The sequence below is a fragment of the Phocoena sinus genome, chromosome X (genome assembly GCF_008692025.1).
Source record: "Phocoena sinus isolate mPhoSin1 chromosome X, mPhoSin1.pri, whole genome shotgun sequence".
NCBI lineage: Eukaryota > Metazoa > Chordata > Mammalia > Artiodactyla > Phocoenidae > Phocoena > Phocoena sinus.
Genome location: NC_045784.1, coordinates 69,359,551 through 69,375,895, shown reverse-complemented (window position 1 = coordinate 69,375,895; position 16,345 = coordinate 69,359,551). Strand labels below are relative to the sequence as shown.

The 16,345-nt window shown below is 37.2% G+C and overlaps 1 pseudogene; it reads left to right on the top strand.

Moving 5' to 3' along the window:
- The first annotated feature begins 288 nt into the window (after positions 1-288).
- LOC116747742 lies at positions 289-1,243 on the top strand (annotated as a pseudogene).
- The last annotated feature ends 15,102 nt before the right edge of the window (positions 1,244-16,345 follow it).

Sequence of the window (16,345 nt, the reverse complement as noted above, 5' to 3'; positions counted from 1 at the left end):
TAGGGCTGCTGGGTCTGACATGGCCCAGTTTGTGGAGGCTCCACTTCTTTCTTTCTTTCTTTCTTTCTTTCTTTCTTTCTTTCTTTCTTTATTGTGGGTGCCTTCGAGTGTGTGGGCCCTCCACTACTTGGTGGGGAGGGGGGAGGGGGAGGGCATGGGGGAAGGAGGATTTGGAACCAGGGTCAAAACGCTGCATGACTCATAGATGAGGGAATACCAAGCTGTTGCCATAGCCCTCGCACCTGAGAAAAACTTGTTCCCCAGGATGGAGCATCTGGTGCCAACAAGATGGCAGATGGGGAACTGAATGTGGACAGTCTTATCACCTGACTGCTAGAGGTGTAAGGATGTTGTCCAGGAATTTTGTGCAGATGACTGAAGCAGAAGTTCAGGGCTTATGTATCAAATCTCGGGAGAACTTTCTCAGCCAGCCTATTATTTTGGAATTGGAAGGGCCACTGAAAATTTGTGGAGGTATTCATGGACAGTATACAGATTTGCTGTGAATATTTGAATACAGATGCTTTACCCCAGAAGCCAACTATCTTTTCTTAGGAGATTATGTAGACAGAGGAAAGAAGTCTTTGGAAACCATTTGTTTGCTATTAGCTTATAAAATCAAATATCAAGGGAATTTCTTTCTCTTAAGAGGAAACCATGACTGTGCTAGAGTCAATTTCATTTATAGATTCTATGAGTAATGCAAAAGAAGGTTTAATATTAAATTGTGGAAGACCTTAACTGATTGCTTCAACTGTCTGCCTACAGCTGCCATTGTGGGTGAGAAGATTTTCTGTTGTCTTGGAGGACTGTTACCAGACCTGCGATCTATGGAGAAGATTAGGAGAATTGTGAGACCCACTGAAGTCCCTGATACAGGTCTGCTCTGTGATTTGTTGTGGTCTGACCCAGACAAGGAAGTACAAGTTTGGGAAGAAAATGGTCGTGGTGTTTCCTTCACTTTAGAGATTTTGTCATTGGTAAATTTCTGAATCATCATAATTCAGACTTCATTTGTCAAGCTCATCAGGTGGTGGAAGATGGATATGAAATCCTTGCTAAGTGATAATTGGTAACCATATTTTCAGCCCCAAATTACTTTGGTGAGTTTGATGATGCTGGTGGAATGATAAGTGTGGATGAAACTTTGATGTGTTTATTTTAGATATTGAAGTCATCTGAAAAGAAAGCTAAGAACCAATATGGCAGACTGAGTTCAGGACATCCTGTCACTCCACCTTGAACAGCTAATCCATTGAATAAAAGGTGAAGAAAGGAACTCTGTAAAGAAACCATCAGATTTGTTAAGGACATACTTCATAATATATAAGTGAGCACTGTAAAACCATCAAGCCATTTGACACCCTTTATGATCATCCACCAGGGGGCAGAAAACAGAAGCAAAAGGAACTACAACCCTGCAGCCTGCAGAAAGGAGACCACAAGCACAGTAAGTTAGACGAAATGAGATGACAGAGAAATATGTTGCAGATGAAGGAACATGCTAAAAATCCACAAGACCAAATAAATGAAGAGTAAATAGGCAATCTACCTGAAAAAGAATTTACAGTAATGATACTAAAGATGACCTAAGATCTCAGAAATAGAATGGAGGCACAGATTGAGAAGATACATGAAATGTTTAACAAGGGCCTAGAAGAAAAAAAGAACAAACAATTAGTGATGGACAACACAATAACTGAAGTGATAAATACACTAGAACGAACAAATAGCAGAATAACTGAGGCAGAAGAACGGATAAGTGAGATGGAAGATAGAATGGTGGATATAGGTACCATGGAGCAGAACAAAGAAAAAGAGAATGAAAGACACGAGGACAGTCTCAGAGACTTCTGGGACAACATTAAACACAAAATCATTTGAATTATACGGGTCTGAGGAGAAGAGAAAGAGAAAGAGTCTGAGAAAATATTTGAATAGATTATAGTTGAAAACCTCCCTAACATGGGGAAATCATCACCCAATTCCAGGAAGTACAGAGAATACCATACAGGATAAACCCAAGGAGATACACTCTGAGACACATATTAATAAAGTTAACAAAAATTAAATACAAAGAAAATGTATTAAAAGCAGCAAGGGGAAAGCAACAAATGATATACAATGAAATACCCAGAAGCTTATCAGCTGATTTTTTAGCAGAAACTCTGCAAGACAGAAAGGAGTGGCAGGATATATTTAAAGCCATGAAAGGGAAAAATACTAAACCCAAGAATACTCTATCCAGCAAGGATCTCATTCAGATTCAATGGAGAAATCAAAAGCTAAACAGACAAGCAAAACCTAAGAGAATTCAGCAGCACCAAACCAACATTCAACAAATACTAAAGGAACTTCTCTATGCGGGAAACACAAGAGAAGAAAAACACCTACAAAAACAAACTCAAAACAATTAAGAAAATGGTAATAGGAACATAAATATCAATAATTACCTTAAATGTAAATGGATTAAATGCTCCAACCAAATGACACAGACTGGCTGAATGGATACAAAACAAGACCTGTATATATGCTGTCTAAAAGACACCCACTTCAGACCTAGGGACACATACAGACTGAAAGTGAGGGGATGGAAAAAGATATTCCATGCAAATGGAAATCAAAAGAAAGCTGGAGTAGCAATACTCATATCAGAAAAAATAGACTTTAAAATAAAGACTATTAAAAGATACAAGAAAGGACACAACAAAATGATCAAGGAATCAATACAAGAAGAAGATATAAAAATTGTAAATATTTATGCACCAAAAATACATAAGGCAAATGCTAACAACCATAAAAGGGAAAATCAACAGTAACACAGTAATATTGGGGGACTTTAACTCTCCACTTAATACCAATGGATAGATCATACAGACAGAAAATTAATAAAGAAACATAGGCCTTAAATTATACATAAGACAAGATAGAATTAATTGATATTTATAGGACATTCCATCCAAAAGCAGCAGAATACACTTTCTTCTCAAGTACACATGGAAAATACTCCAGGATAGATCACATCTTGGGTCACAAATCAAGCCTCAGTAAATTTAATGAAACTTAAATCATAGCAAGCATCTTTCTGACCACAACACTATGAGATTAGAAATCAATTACAGGAACAAAAATGTAAAAAGCACAAACACATGGAGGCTAAAGAGTATGCTGCTAAATAACCAAGATATCACTGAACAAATCAAAAAGGAAATCAAAAAATACCTGGTAACAAATGACAATGAAAACACCATGACCAAAAACCTATGGGATGCAACAAAAGCAGGTCTAAGAAGGTAGTTCATAACAATATGACACTGCTTCAAGAAACAAGAAAAATCTCAAATAAACAACCTAACCATACACCTACAGCAAATGGAGAAAGAACAACAACAAAATAACCTAGTAAAGGAAAGAAAACATAAAGATCAGAGCAGAAATAAATGAAATTGAAATTAAGAAAACAGTAGAAAAGATCAATGAAACTAAAAGCTGTCTATTTGATAGACATTTCTCCAAAGAAGATATACAGAATGCCAACAAACACATGAAAGAATGCTCAACATCATTAATCATTAGAGAAATGCAAATCAAAACTACAATGAGATATCATCTCACACCAGTCAGAATGGCCATCATAAAAAAATAAAGAAACAATAAATGCTGGAGAGGGTGTGGAGAAAAGGGGACACTCTTGCACTGCTGGTGGGAATGTGAATTGGTTCAGCCACTGTGGAGAACAGTATGGAGGTTCCTTAAAAAACTACAAATAGAATTACCATATGACCCAGCAATCCCACTACTTGGCATATACCCTGAGAAAACCAAAATTCAAAGAGAGTCATGTACCAAAATGTTCATTGCAGCTCTATTTACAATAGCCAGGACATGGAAACAACCTAAGCGCCCATCATCGGATGAATGGATAAAGAAGATGTGGCACATATACACAATGGAATATTACTCAGCCTTAAAAAGAAATGAAATTGAGCTATTTGTAATGAGATGGATAGACCTAGAATCTGTCATACAGAGTGAAGTAAGTCAGAAAGAAAAAGACAAATACCGTATGCTAACACATATATATGGAATTTAAGGGGAAAAAATGTCATGAAGAACCTAGGGGTAAGATAGGAATAAAGACGCAGACCTACTGGAGAACGGACTTAAGGATATGGGGAGGGGGAAGGGTGAGTTTTGACAGGGCGAGAGAGAGTCATGGACATATACACACTAACAAACGTAGTAAGGTAGATAGCTGGGGGGAAGCAGCCGCAAGGCACAGGGATATTAGCTCGGTGCTTTGTGACAGCCTGGAAGGGTGGGATGGGGAGAGTGGGAGGGAGGGAGACGCAAGAGGGAAGACATATGGGAACATATGTATATGTATAGCTGATTCACTTTGTTGTAAATCAGAAACTAACACACCATTGTAAAGCAATTATACCCCAATAAAGATGTTAAAAAAAATAATAATAAAAAAAAAATAAAAGCTGTCTATCTGAGAAGATAAACAAATTCATCAACCTTCAGCCAGACTCATCAAGAAAAAAAGAGAACTCAAGTCAACAAAATTAGAAATTAAAACGAAGTTACAACTGACATTGAAGAAATACAAAGGATCATAAGAGACTAATACAAGCAACTTATGTCAATAAAATGGCCAACCTGGATGAAATGGACAAATTCTTTGAAAAGTATATCCTTCCAATACTGAACCAGGAAGAAATAGAAAATATGAACAGACCAAACACAAGCACTGAAATTGAAACTGTGATTAAAAATCTTCCAACAAACAAAAGCCCAGGACCAGATGGCTTCACAGGAGAATTCTGTTGAACATTTAGGGAAGGGCTGACACCTAAACTTCTCAAACTCTTCCAAAAAATTGCAGAAGAAGGAACACTCCCAAGCTCATTCTATGAGGCCACCATCACCCTGATTCCAAAACCAGACAGAGATATCACAAAAAAAGAAAATTCAAAGCCAATATCACTGATGAATATAGATACAAAAATCCTGGACAAAATACTAGCAAACAGAACCCAACAACACATTAAAAGGATCATACATCATGATCAAGTGGGATTTATCCCAGGGATTCAAGGATTCTTCAATATATGCAAATCAATCAATATGATACACCATATTAACAAATTAAAGAATAAAAACCATATGATCATCTCAATAGATGCAGAAAAAGCTTTTGACAAAATTCAACACCGATTTCTGATAAAAACCCTCTAGAAAGTGGGCACATAGGGAACATATCTCAACGTAATAAAGCCCATATATGACAAACACACAGCAGACGCCATTCTCAATGGTGAAAAATGAAAAGCATTTCCTCTAAGATCAGGAAAAAGACAAGGCTGTCCACTCTCACCACTATTATTCAACATGGCTTTGGAAGTCCTAGCCACAGCAATCAGAAAAGAAAATTAAATAAAAGGAATCCAAATTGGAAAAGAAGAAATAAAGCTGTCATTGTTTGCAGATGACATGATACTCTACATAAAAAGTCCTAAAGATGCCACCAGAAAACTACTAGACCTAATAATTGAATGCAGTAAAGTTGCAGGACACAAAGTTAATACACAAAAATCTCTTGCATTCCTATACAATAATGATGAAAAATCAGAGAGAGAAAGTAAGGAAACAATCCCATCTACCATTGCAAGAAAAAGAGTAAAATACCTGGGAATAAACCTACCTAAGGTGGCAAAAGGCCTGTATGCAGAAAACTATAAGATACTAAGGAAAGAAATTAAAGATGACACAAACGGAGATATATCATGTCCTTGGATTGGAAGAATCAATATTGTGAAAATGACTATATTACCCAAAGCAATCTACAGATTCATTACAATCCCTGTCAAATTACCAATGGCATTTTTCACAGAAGTAGAAAAAAAATTTACAATGTGTATGGAAACACAAAAGACCCTGAAGAGCCAAAGCAATCTTGAGAAAGAAAAATGGAGCTGGAGGAATCAGGCTTCCTGACTTCAGACTATAACACAAAGCTACAGTAATAAAGACCATATGACACAAGCACAAAAACAGAAATATAGATCAATGGAACAGGATAGAAAGCCCAGAGATAATCCCACACACCTATGGTCACCTAATCTATGACAAAGAAGGCAAGAATATACAATGGAGAAAAGACAGTCTCTTCAATAAGCGATTCTGGAAAAACTGGAGAGCTACAGGTAAAAGAATGAAATTAGAACACTCCCTAACATCATACACAAAAATAAACTCAAAATGGATTTAAGACCCAAATGTAAGGCCAGACACTATAAAACTCTTAGAGGACAACATAGGTAGATCATTCTTTAACATAAATCCATCAAGATCTTTTTTGATCCACCTCCTAGAGTAGAAAAATAAAAACAAGAATAAACAAATGGAACCTAATTACATTTCAAACCTTTTGCACACCCAAGGAAACCATAAACAATGTAAAAAAGCAACCCTCAGAATAGGAGAAAATATTTGCAAATGAAGCAACTGACAAGGAATTAATCTCCAAAGTATACAAACAGCTCATGCAGCTCAATATTGAAAAAACAAACAACCTAATGAAAAAATGGGCAGAAGACCTAAATAGACATTTCCTCAAAGAAGACATACAGATGGCCAACAAACACATGAAAGGATGCTCAACATCACTAATCATTAGAGAAATGTAAATCAAAACTACAATGAGGTATCACCTCACACCAGTCAGAATGGCCATCATTAAAAATCTACAAACAATAAATGCTGGAGAGGGTGTGGAGAAAAGGGAACCCTCTGCCACTGTAGGTGGGAATGTATATTGATACAGTCACTATGGAGAACCGTATGGGGGGGTCCTTAAAAAACTGAAAATAAACTGCCATATGACCCAGCAATCCCACTCCTAGGCATATACCCAAAGAAAACCATACTTAGAAAAGATATATGCACCCCAGTGTTCATTGCAACACTATTTACAATAGCCAGGACTTGGAGGCAGCCTAAATGTCCATCAGCAGAGGAATCAATAATGATATGGTACATATATAGAATCGAATATTACTCAGTCATAAAAAGGAAAGAAATTGTGTCTTTTGCAGAGATGTGGATGCACCTAGAGACTGTCATACAGAGTTAAGTCAGAAAGAGAAAAAGAAATATCATATATTAACACATATATGTGCAATCTGGAAAATGTTATAGATGATCTTATTTGCATAGCAGAAATACAGACACAGACGTAGTGAACAAACGTATGGATACCAAGGTGGAAAGGGGGGGTGGGATGAATTTGGAGATTAGGTTTGACATATATACACTACTGTGTAGAAAATAAACTAATAATAACCTACCATATAGCACAGGGAACTCTACTCAGTGCTCCATGTGGACCTAAGTGCGAAGGAAATCTAGAAAAGAGGGGATATATGTATAAGTATAGCTGATTCACTTTGCTGTACAGCAGAAACTGACACAACAGTGTAAAACAACTATACTCCCTTCTGCCCCTCCTTGTTACTAATCTCCCACTTTGTCAAAGAAAACCACTTTCCTGATTTCTAGCCTCATTTTTTTTTTTATAGATTGTGAATTTTACGTACATAGAAACATGCAGTATGTACTGTTTTATGTTTGCCTTCTTTTGCTTAATATTATGTTTTTGAGATTCATCCACACTTTTGAATATAGCTTTAGTTCTTTGTTTTCATTTCTATAGAGTATTTATTTTTATAACAGTAATGCAATGCATTAATTTATTTGAATGGCTTTGAGTATTTTGCTACTATGAAAAATGTCTTTATGAATATTCTTTTTTTTCCTTTGGAATATAGTTGCTTTACAATTTATTTAATGAAATAAATTTTGCTAAACACATTAGTCAAACGGGATGAATGCAAATGTACACTTATCTGATTATTTCCTAAAATTCCTACATCTTTTTAATTTTTTTTTTCTTCCAGTTTTGCTAATATAATTGACATACAGCTTTGTGTTGGTTCAAGTTCTATAGAATAAAGATTTGAAAATTTTTATTTCATGATGTGGGTAGTTGTCTTGTGAGAGTATTTACTTGGTGAAAATACATTAAACTAAGCAATCATGATTTATGCATTTTTTCTGAAAGCATGTTGTACTTAAATAAAATAATCATTTTCACATATATAATACATGGAGTCAGGATAGCAGTTTTCTTGTTGGAAGGGAGAACAAATGGTGCTTCTGGGATGCTTAGCAGTGTTCTGTTTCCTTATTTAGGTGCTTGTTACATAGGTATGTTCAGTTTATGGAAATTTATTGTGTTTTAAGCATTAAAAATAATTACAATTACATTATATCATACAGACCACATTCTCTACCTACAGTAGCTATCAGTTACAAAGCAGCCATTACTTTCCTTAGGATACTAAAAAATATCCATTACTAAATAATTCAGGTTTAAGAAAATATCATAATGGAAATTATAAAATACATACAACTAAATAGTCCCTCAGAATTCATAAATATAACCATCCCTCACAAGTGTTTCTTAAAAATTTACCATACCTTTGTGGTTATAAAAGTCTCTAGTGTAGAATTTAAAGTTGTCTCAGATGGGTAGTGTCCCCATCAGAATAAAATGCAAAACTTTCAGGAATAACACATTTTTACTCAAGGTCACACAGAATTTCCAAAAATGAAATTCCAAAGAAAATATGTAACATATTTCAAAACAAACAAATAAATGAGGTACCATAAGTGAGAGTCAGCTGAAAAAAAAGGTTAACAGACATAACAATAATGATTTTAGATTTAGTATTGACTAGGTCAGAATATAAAAAGTATGATTAAAATATTAAATAGATAAAAGGAAAACTTGCAAATATGACTGAGGAATGACCAAACTAAGTTGAAAAGGAACAAAACACAATATCTAGAAATAAAAAATATAAACACTGAAATTTAACCAGTGGATTAAACAACATTTTAGGCACATCTAAAGGAGAATTAGTGAACTGAAAAATACTTCATAAGAAATTATCTCAAATAAAATCCACAGATACAAAAAGTGGAAAATATAAAAGAGAAGTGAAAAACCATGGAGGATAGAATGAGACAGTCTAACATATATCTAATCCAAATTCTAGAAGGAGATTAAAGTGAGAATGGGAAAAGTGAAATATTCAATATATAAAAACATAATGGCTGAGAATTTTTCATAACTGTTGAAGAATAAAAATCCTTAGATCAATGGAGCCTCAGAAACCTTAACAAAAGTATATAAAAATTATAAACAACTTTATGCCTAAATATTTTAAAAACCTAGTGGCAGAAAAATAAAATTTTCTAAAACTGACTTATGAGGAAACATAAAGCCTAATTAGTCTTACAGCGATGACAAAGTGAATCAGGGATTTAAAATCTGTCTGTTAGAAAAGCAGTACATCCAGATGGATTTGCAGGTGGTATATTTGTTAATTGAAATATTATATTCAGTAAAAATGAATGAACTAGATTTACATTCAACAATATAGATGAATTTTACAAACACTGTTTTGAATAAGTGAAGCAAGTTGGGAAAATATGTATGATATCATTCCATTTACATGAAGTACAAAAGCAGGCAAAACTAAATAACATGTTGTTCAAGGAAATCTGCATAGAGGCTATAACTGTACAGGAAAGCAAGAGAGAAATATTCATACAAAATTAAGAGTGCTGGGCGGATGGGATGATGGCAGAAGAGTAAAATGTGGAGATCAACTTTCTTCCCACAGATACACCAGAAATACATCTACACATGGAGGAACTCTTACAGAACACCTACTGAACACTGGCAGAAGACCTCAGACCTCCCAAAAGGCAAGAAACTCCCCACGTACCTGGGTAGGGCAAAAGAAAAAAAGAAAAAACAGAGACAAAAGAATAGGGACGGGACCTGCACAAGTGGGAGGGAGCTGTGAATGAGGAAAGGTTTCCACACACTAGGAAGCTCCTTCACGGGCGGAGAGTACGGGAGATGGAGGAGGGAGCTTTGGAGCCGCGGAGGAGAGCACAGCAACAGGGGTGTGGAGGGCAAAGCGGGGAGATTCCCGCTCAGAGAATTGGTGCCAACCGGCACTCACCAGCCTGAAAGGCTTGTCTGCTCACCCGCTGGGGTGGGCGGGGCTGCAAGCTGAGGCTTGGGCTTCAGTCAGAGCCCATGGAGAGGACTGGGGTTGGCTGCGTTAACACAGCCTGAAGGGGTTAGTGCACCACGGCTAGCCGGGAGGGAGTCCGGGAAAAGGTTTGGACCTGCCGAAGAGACAAGAGACTTTTCTTCCCTCTTTGTTTCCTGGTGCGCAAGGAGAGGGGTTTAAGAGCGCTGCTTAAAGGAACTCCAGAGATGGGCACGAGCCGTGGCTAAAAGTGTGGACCCCAGAGACGGGCACAGGCCACGGCTAAAAGCGCGGACCCCAGAGATGGACGCAAGCTGCGGCTAAAAGCGTGGACTCCAGAGACGGGCGCAAGCCGCAACTAAAAAAGCGGACCCCAGAGACGGGTGTGTGCTGCGGCTAAAAGCACAGACCCCAGAGACGGGCAGGAGATGCTAAGGCTGCTGCTGCCGCCACCAAGGGGCCTGTGTGCAAGCACAGGTCACTATCCACACCCCTCTTCCAGGGAGCCTGTGCAGCCAGCCACTGCTAGGTTCCCGGGATCCAGGGACAACTTCTCTGTGAGAACGCGTGGCATGCCTCAGGCTGGTGCAACGTCACGCTGGCCTCTGCCGCTGCAGGCTTGCCCCACACTCCGCGCCCCTCTCTCCCCCCTGCCTGAGTGAGCCAGATCCCCCGAATCAGCGCCTCCTTTAACCCCATCCTATCTGAGCAAAACACAGACACCCTCCACCGACCTATACGGAGAGGCGGGGCCAAATCCAAAGCTGAGCCCATGGGAGCTGTGAGAACAAAGAAGAGAAAGGGAAATCTCTCCCAGCAGCCTCAGAAGCAGTGGATTAAAGCTCCACAATCAACTTGATGTACCCTGCATCTGTGGAATACATGAATAGACAACGAATCATCCCAATTTGAGGAGTGGACTTTGAGAGCAAGATCTGTGATTTTTTCCCCTTTTCCTCTTTTCGTGAGTGTGTATGTGTATGCTTCTGTGTGAGATTTTGTCTGTATAGCTTTGCTTCCACCATTTGTCCTAGGGTTCTATCCACCCATTTTTTAAAACATTTTTTTCCTTAATAATTAATTTTAATTTTAATAACTTTATTTTACTTTACCTTCTTTCTTTCTTTCCTTCCTTCCTTCCTTCCTTCCTTTCTTTCTTTCTTTCCTTCCTTCCCTCCTTTAGACAACGAATCATCCCAAATTGAGGAGGTGGACTTTGAGAGCAAGATTTATGATTTTTTCCCCTTTTCCTCTTTTTGTGAGGGTGTATGTGTATGCTTCTGTGTGAGATTATGTCTGTATAGCTTTGCTTCCACCATTTGTCCTAAGGTTCTATTTGTCCCTTTTTATTTTCTAAATAATTATTTTTTAATTTAATAACTTTATTATGTTTTACTTTAATTTAATTTACTGTATCTTCTTTCCTTCTTACTTTTTTCCTTCCTTCCTTCCCTCCCTCCTTTCCTTCTTTCCTTCTTTTCTTCTTTCTTTCTTCTTTCTTCCTTCCTTCCTTCCTTCCCCCGTTTCTTCCTCTCTCTCTTTTCTTTCTTTCTTTCTTTCTTTCTTTCTTTCTTTCTTTCTTTCTTTCTTTCTTTCTTTCTTTCTTACTTTCTTTCTTCCTACTTCTACTAATTCTTTCTCTCTACTTTTTCTCTCTTTTATTCTGAGCCGTGTGGATGAAAGGCTCTTGGTGCTGCAACCAGGAGTCAGTGCTGTGCCTCTGAGGTGGGAGAGCCAACTTCAGGACACAGGTCAACAAGAGACCTCCGAGCTCCACATAATATCAAATGGCAAAAATCTCCCAGAGACCCCCACCTCAAAACCAGCACCCAGCTTCACTCAACGACCAGCAAGCTACAGTGCTGGACAACCTATGCCAAACAATTGGCAAAACAGGAACACAACACCACCCATTAGCAGAGAGGCGGCCTAAAAGCATGATAAGTCCACAGACACCCTAAAACACACCACCAGACATGGACCTGCCCAACAGAGAGACAAGATCCAGACTCATCCACCAGAACACAGTCACTAGTCCCCTCCATCAAGAAGCCTACACAGCCCACTGAACCAAACTTAGCCACTGAGGACAGACATCAAAAACAATGGGAACTACAAACCTGCAGCCTGCAAAACTGAGACCCCAAACAGAGTAAGAAGCAAAATTAGAAAACAGAAAAACACACAGGAGATGAAGGAGCAAGATAAAAATGCATCAGACCTAACAAATAAAGAAGAAATAGGCAGTCTACCAGAAAAAGAATTCAGAATAATGATAGTAAAGATGATCCAAAATCTTGGAAACAGAATAGACAAAATGCAAGAAACATTTAACAAGGACCTAGAAGAAATAATGATGAAACAAAAAACGATGAACAACAAAATAAATGAAATGAAAAATACTCTAGACGGGATCAGTAGCAGAATAACTGAGGCAGAAGAATGGATAAGTGACCTGGAAGATAAAATAGTGGAAATAACTACTGAAGAGCAGAATAAAGAAAAAAGAATGAAAAGAAATGAGGACAGTCTCAGAGACCTCTGGCACAACATTAAACGCAACATTCGAATTATAGGGGTTCCAGAAGAAGAAGAGAAAAAGAAAGGGACTGAGAAAATATTTGAAGAGATTATAGTTGAAAACTTCCCTAATATGGGAAAGGAAATAGTTAATCAAGTCCAGGAAGCACAGAGAGTCCCATACAGGATAAATCCAAGGTGAAATATGCCAAGACACATATTAATCATACTGTCAAAAATTAAATACAAAGAAAGCATATTAAAAGCAGCAAGGGAAAAACAAATAACACACAAGGGAATCCACATAAGGTTAACAGCTGATCTCTCAGCAGAAACTCTGCAAGCCAAAAGGGAGTGGCAGGACATACTGAAAGTGATGAGGGAGAAAAACCTGCAACCAAGATTACTCTACACAGCAAGGACCTCATGCAGATTTGATGGAGAAATTAAAATCTTTACAGACAAGCAAAAGCTGAGAGAGTTCAGCACCACCAAACCAGCTTTACAACAAATGCTAAAGGAACTTCTCTAGGCAAGAAACACAAGAGAAGGAAAAGACCTATAATAACGAACCCAAAACAATTTAGAAAATGGAAATAGGAACATACATATCGATAATTACCTTAAATGTAAATGGACTAAATGCTCCCACCAAAAGACACAGATTGGCTGAATGGATACAAAAACAAGACCCATATATATTCTGTCTACAAGAGACCCACTTCAGACCTAGAGACACATACAGACTGAAAGTAAGGGGATGGAAAAAGATATTCCATGAAAATGGAAACCAAAAGAAAGCTGGAGTAGCAATTCTCATATCAGACAAAATAGCCTTTAAAATAAAGACTATTAGAAGAGACAAAGAAGGACACTACATAAAGATGAAGGGATCGATCCAAGAAGAAGATATAACAATTGTAAATATTTATGCACCCAACATAGGAGCACCTCAATACATAAGGCAAAAACTAACAGCCATAAAAGGGGAAATCGACAGTAACACATTCATACTAGTGGACTTTAACACCCCACTTTCACGAATGGACAGATCATCCAAAATGAAAACAAATAAGGAAACACAAGCTTTAAATGATACATTAAACAAGATGGACTTAATTGATATTTATAGAACACTCCATCCAAAAACAACAGAATACACATTTTTCTCAAGTGCTCATGGAAAATTCTCCAGGATAGATCATATCTTGGGTCACTAATAAGGCCTTGGTAAATTTAAGAAAATTGAAATTGTATCAAGTATCTTTTCTGACCAAAATGCCTTGAGACTAGGTATCAATTACAGGAAAAGATCTGTAACAAATACAAGCACATGGAGGCTAAACAACACACTACTTAATAACAAAGTGATCACTGAAGAAATCAAAGAGGAAATCAAAAAATACCTAGAAACAAATGACAATGGAGACACGATGACCCAAAACCTATGGGATGCAGCAAAAGCAGTTCTAAGAGGGAATTTTATAGCAATACAAACCCACTTTAAGAAACCAGAAACATCTCAAGTAAACAACCTAATCTTGCACCTCAAGCAATTAGAGAAAGAAGAACAAAAAATCCCCAAAGTTAGCAGACGGAAAAAAATCATAAAAAGCAGATCAGAAATAAATGAAAAAGAAATGAAGGAAACAATATCAAAGATCAATAAAACTAAAGTCTGGTGCTTTGAGAAGATAAAAAAATAGATAAACCATTAGCCAGACTCATCAAAAAAAAAAGAAGACTGAAATCAATAAAATTAGAAATGAAAAAGAAGTAACAAGTGACACTGCAGAAATAAAAAAGATCATTTGAGATTACTACAAGCAACTCTATGCCAATAAAATGGAAAAACTGGAAGAAATGGACAAATTCTTAGAAATGCACAGTCTGCCAAGACTGAATCAGGAAGAAGTAGAAAATATGAACAGACCAATCACAAGCACTGAAATTGAAACTGTGATTAAAAATCTTCCAACAAACAAAAGCCCAGGACCAGATGGCTTCACAGGCGAATTCTGTCAAACATTTAGAGAAGAGCTAATACCTGTCCTTCTCAAAGTCTTCCAAAATATAGCAGAGGGAGGAACACTCCCAAATTCATTCTACGAAGCCACCATCACCTTGATATCAAAACCAGAAAAGGATGTCACAAAGAAAGAAAACTACAGGCTAATATCACTGATGAACATAGATGCAAAAATCCTCAACAAAATACTAGCAAACAGAATCCAACAGCACATTAAAAGGATCATGCACCATTATCAAGTGGGGTTTATTCTAGGAATGCAAGGATTCTTCAATATACGCAAATCTATCAATATGATAAACCATATTAACAAACTGAAGGAACCAATCCATACGATCATCTCAATAGATGCAGAGAAAGTATTTAACATAATTCAACACCCATTTATGATAAAAACCCTGCAGAAAGTAGGCATAGAGGGAACTTTCTTCAACATAATAAAGGCCATATATGACAAATCCACAGCCAACATCATCCTCAATGGTGAAAAGCTGAAAGCATTTCAACTAAGATCAGGAACAAGACAAGTTGGCCCACTCTCACCACTCTTATTCAATATAGTTTTGAAAGTTTTAGCCACAGTAATCAGAGAAGAACAGGAAATAAAAGGAATCCAAATCGGAAAAGAAGAAGTAAAGCTATCACTGTTTGCAGATGATACGATACTGTACATAGAGAATCCTAAAGATGCTACCAGAAAACTGCTAGATCTAATCAATGAATCTGGTAAAGTTGCAGGATACAAAATTAATGCACAGAAATCCCTTGCATTCCTACACACTAATGATGAAAAATCTGAAAGTGAAATAAAGAAAACACTCCCATTTACCACTGCAACAAAAAGAATAAAATATCTAGGTATAAACCTACCTAAGGGGACAAAAGACCTGTATGCGGGAAATTATAAGACACCAATGAAAGAAATTGAAGATGATACAAATACATAGAGAGATATACCATGTTCTTGGATTGGAAGAATCAACATTGTGAAAATGACTCTACTACCCAAAGCAATCTACAGATTCAATGAAATTGCTATCAAACTACACTGGCATTTTTCACAGAACTAGAACAAAACATTTCACAATTTGTATGGAGACACAAAAGACCCTGAGTAGCCAAAGCAATCTTGAGAATGAAAAACGGAGCTGGAGGAATCAGGCTCCCTGGCTTCAGACTATACCACAAAGCTACAGTAATCAAGACAGTATGGTACTGGCACAAAAACAGAAAGATAGATCAATGGAACAGGATAGATTCTGTCCAGAGATAAACCCACACACATATGGTCACCTTACCTTTGATAAAGGAGGCAGGAATGTACAGTGGAGAAAGGACAGCCTCTTCAATAAGTGGTGCTGGGAAAACTGGACAGGTGTCTGTAAAAGTATGAGATTAGATCACTCCCTAACACCATACACAAAAATAAGCTCAAAATGGATTAAAGACCTAAATGTAAGGCCAGAAACTATCAAACTCTTAGAAGAAAACATAGGCAGAACACACTATGTCGTAAATCTCAGCAAGATCCTTTTTGACCCACGTCCTAGAGAAATGGAAATAAAATCAAATATAAACAAATGGGACCTAATGAAACTTCAAAGATTTTGCACAGCAAAGGAAATCATAAACAAGACCAAAAGACAACCCTCAGAAT